The sequence below is a fragment of the Octodon degus genome, unplaced genomic scaffold (genome assembly GCF_000260255.1).
Source record: "Octodon degus isolate 3935 unplaced genomic scaffold, OctDeg1.0 scaffold00059, whole genome shotgun sequence".
Taxonomy (NCBI): Eukaryota; Metazoa; Chordata; class Mammalia; order Rodentia; family Octodontidae; genus Octodon; species Octodon degus.
In genome coordinates, this window is record NW_004524635.1 from 1,538,721 (window position 1) to 1,543,162 (window position 4,442).

The following is a 4,442-nucleotide window of genomic DNA, read 5'->3' on the forward strand; positions in this document are numbered from 1 at the left end:
TAACCTTCATTTCTATGAATATTTTTTGGTTTGAAGTTGATATTCTCAGGAACCAGAATAGCTATTCCTTCCTTCTTTTTTCTGGCTTCTTGCCACATGGAGAGTTGTTTTTCATGCTGTGACTTTCAATCTATGAATTTCTTTTTGAGTTAAATGTGTTTCTTGTACACAACACATTGTTAGATTTTGTTTCTTAATCCACTCTGCCAGCCTGTTTCTTTTGATTGGTGAATTGAGGCCATTCAAATTGATGACTGTAGATACTGGTCGTGGTGGCACACACTTATAATCCCAGAGTAAGGGAGGCTGAAAACAGGAGTATCACTATGAGTCTAACCTGTGTAGTGAGACCCTGCAGACCCTGTACTAAATACATAAAAAATACATAAATAAATAAATTGGTAGTTATAACTGGTATATATTGGCTTATCTTTGTCATGTTACTTTCATGCTCTAAGTCCTGCACATTTTTCCTTCTTTTTAATTAATTGCTGTGATTATTGTTTTTTTCCTGCTGTTCTTCTTGAAACTATGTTTATTTCTGTCTCTTTCTATAATATCTGTCAGTACCCTTTGTAGGACTGTTTTGGTGATTATGAAGTTATTCAGTTGTTCTTTGTCACGGAAGGATCTTATCTCACCATTGGACTTGACCGATAGCTTTGCAGGGTATAACAATCTGGGTTGGAAGTTATTTTTTTAAAAATATGAAATGCTTCACAAATTTGTATGTCATCCTTGCATAGAGGCCATGCTAATATTCTCTGCATCATGCTGCCAAAGAGAGCACCAGCTGTGTCCTCTGACTTTATCCAAGATTTCACCTTAATATTATGTCATGGAATAAATTCCTGTGCATTGACTCAGGGAAAAATTGGTGCTTGATTCTAACTGTAGAGAGTAGTATGTTAGAACCAGTTAGAACTGCTTTCAATCTTTAAATTTTTTAAGGAATTTTGTAAGCCAGCTAGCTACTCTAAAGGGCCAATATTTTAAAATTAGATTATTAATGTTTACAGTGAAATTATATCAAAAACAAATTATAAATTGTTAAAATTCAGCAATTCTTACTTTACTATATTTCACTTTTATATGCTTTTTTACAAAACTTGTATTTTTATCATTATATACAATGACTACATTCATCATGGGGAATTGGCACAGATATTTAAAAAAAAAAAAAAAACTTCTTAATTGTGCTTATATCCTCTTTCCTTCCTTCTACCCCTCCCTTTTGTCTCTTGGCTGTCTTCCACATCAAAAAAGATCTCCTTGTTTTTTGTTATCTTTTGTTTTGCTCTTCATTTATAGGGCTTTTTCATATAAGAGAAAGCATAAAACATTTTAGCTCATGCATCTGATTTAATTCATTTAACAGTATGGTCTCAAGGTGCAGCTATCTTCCTATAAATGAGTCAAACATGTCCTTCCCTATAGCAAATTAGCACTTCATTGTGTATAAGTACCACGTTTTCTTTACCCATTTATCTGTGGATGGACATACGGAGCATCTGTTGACGTACATCCAAAAGTTAGTGCTGAGTGATATTTCTATTTTTAGTGTTTTGAGGGCTCTCCATACTGATTTCCATAACGGTTTACATTCCCAAAATAAAATGGTTCCTTTTTCCCCACTGCAGCCTTCCCAACATTAGTTATTATCGATTATTTTTTTTTTTTTGGAATAAGTTAGAATCTTACATGTAGCCTTGATTTGTACATTTTCCTGACTGCTGTAATACATTATATAATCACTTGCATGTAACCAACATATCACTGAACCTGCAGTTAGAAGGTGATAAAGAACAGAAAACCATTAGGGCCTGGTGATATCTCAGCAGCACATGTATCTGGCTTGCAAGTGTGAGGTCCTGAATTCAATCCTTAGTACTATAAACAAGAATTTCCATAAAAAATTTAAAATTTTTTTTAAAAAATAGAGGGTCGGCCAAATAGCTCAGCAGATTAAAGAGCTTGCAAGCAGGTGCATAGACCAGGGGTCTGATTTCCTAGGCCTGTAGTGCCGGCCCTGCCCCCAGGGCACACTGAAATGGCAATTACCTGCAATCCCAGCTCTTGGGAGGCTGTAAACAGGCAGATCACTAGGAGTCCAATCTAATAGTGAGACCCTGAACACCCTGTAGACCCTTCCCTAAAATACAAAAATATAAAATAAAATAAAATAAAAAATGAGAAAACAGTCTAAAAATTTTTATTGCATTGTATAATGATTGTATTTCTTATATGGAGTAGGCATATGTTTCTGACACATCATTCATTTACACATCCTTTCAGTTGCCTGCTCCTTCTTTCAACTCTTGATCCCAATCCCATTTAAAAAGCATTTATCTCCCTACTTCCTGTTATCTATTTATTTATATTCTTCTATATTTAATTTTGGGCTTTTTGTGAAAGAAAATTGTGTAATATTTATGTAATATTTATTGTAAAATTTGTCAACATGTGTCTGATTGATTTCATTTAACATTGTGTCAAGATGCAACCATTTTCCTAAAATTAACTCGTTTGTCTTCCTGTACGGCAGAGTAGTGCTCTCTTATATATAAATACCACATTCCCTTCAGGTATCCATCTGTTAATGGATATACAGTCTGCATCCAACAGTTAGCTATCCTGAATTGTGCCACACAAACATGAGTAAGTACAGATCCCAAGAACTGATTATTAGGGCCTCACAGATAGCTCAGTGGATTAAGCCACTTGCTCAGGCAGACATAGGGACTGGGGTTCAATCCCCGGAGTGCTGTGCTGGCCCCACTCCAATGGCATGCTAAGACGGTGGCTGAGACTGGATGTGGTGGTGCGTACCTATAATCCCAGTACTTTGGGAGGCTGAAAACAAGAGGATCACTATGAGCTCAAGCTATGTAGTGAGACCCTATTGACCATCTACTGAATACATGAAAAAACTGATTATTTACATGTAAAGTGTATGTGGTTTATATGTGTTTGCTTTGTGTCTTTAGAGTGGAAATACTATATAATGGTGTTTTATTGTATGTACCTCTTCCTAACTCCAGGGTCAATAACATATTGGTAACTTGCTAGTGACTATGATCAGACTATACAAAGAAATCCACAAATGCTATAACTCAAGACTAGGCACATTTTATTCTTATTTCAAAGCCAGTGGTGATGAAAATATGAAACTAGAGCCAAAATTAGTATATGTATTTTTATGAGTAAAGTTTTAGTAGAATTTTATTTTCATATTGTCTATGATTAATTTCTTGCTATACTATCAGAATTGGGGAGTTATGATTTGGATACTGTCTGGTCAACAGAGCCTAAAATATTTACTTGCTGGACATTAACACAAAAAGTTCATTTATATTTTTTAAGATTAGAAAAAGTCTAAAAAAGTGTTAATTTAAACATATTTAACTGCACTTTTTCACTATGATGTGAAATTACTGCTTAATCAAAAAGTAATCACTTATTCATAATTGTATTTTGTTACACAATTATTAGTTTTAGCATTTGAAAACGGTTGATAGATTCCACGAGATCACAAAGTCAATTCTGGTTTTTTTTTGTTTTTGTTTTTTTTTTTTTTTTTTTTTGGCGGTACCCGGGATTGAACTCAGACCCTTGCACTTACCAGGGAAGCGCTTATTATACTGAGCCAGCTCTCCGGCCCCAAAGCGAATTCTATGACTGTACTCGCAAAAGATTTAGCAGATTGAGATACGCCTCTACTCATCAAATCACATTAAAACCATAACCATAGGAACCGATGGCAATTATGATTTGTTAAAAACCAAGAATGCAAATAAGTATTATGTGAGCATTATTTGAATTTGTAATGAATTTGACATATCTAATCTTTAAAATGTTTTTCAGAATAAAAATAAAATTTCAGTGTACAAAATCAAGGCTTTCATGTTACAAAATTTACTAAGACTAAAGATTATGTTATTTTTTAATATTTCACTTTTACTTCTCCCCTAAATACAACCACTAAAATGGCCTGACCAATGTTATGGAAACAAGTACCCAAAGTAATGCCAACTCCTTTAAAGATGACTATCCAAGTATTAGCGCTTGGCATAGGTGACCTCTATAGCGTGGGACAGTGTGATCTCAAATTCAGTGCATCCCTGGCAGCTCTGGCTTGCCCAGAACTTTCAAATACCAAAAAATCAGTGTCAGACCCTCCCAATACCAGACATATTTCCTGTACACCAGGGAACCAATTAAACAATATGAATAACATAAGTCTCTTCTGGTAAAAGATGAAGGTATTAATATAATTTGGAGTGGAATCATGGATCATGGACCTGAGAATTTGCTGCACCTTCTCCTTAGGTATTAGCTGTTGATGTTCCCTGACCAGGCTTTTTGTATGTACTTGCTGCAGACTGTTCTGTAGTTTAGGGGTTTGTGCACATTGGATTCATGCTGGAAATCCCTATCTCAAG

The 4,442-nt window shown here is 34.8% G+C and overlaps 1 pseudogene; it reads right to left on the reverse strand.

Moving 5' to 3' along the window:
- Positions 1–701: 701 nt before the first annotated feature.
- LOC111817502 lies at positions 702–801 on the reverse strand (annotated as a pseudogene).
- Between the last annotated feature and the right edge of the window lie 3,641 nt (positions 802–4,442).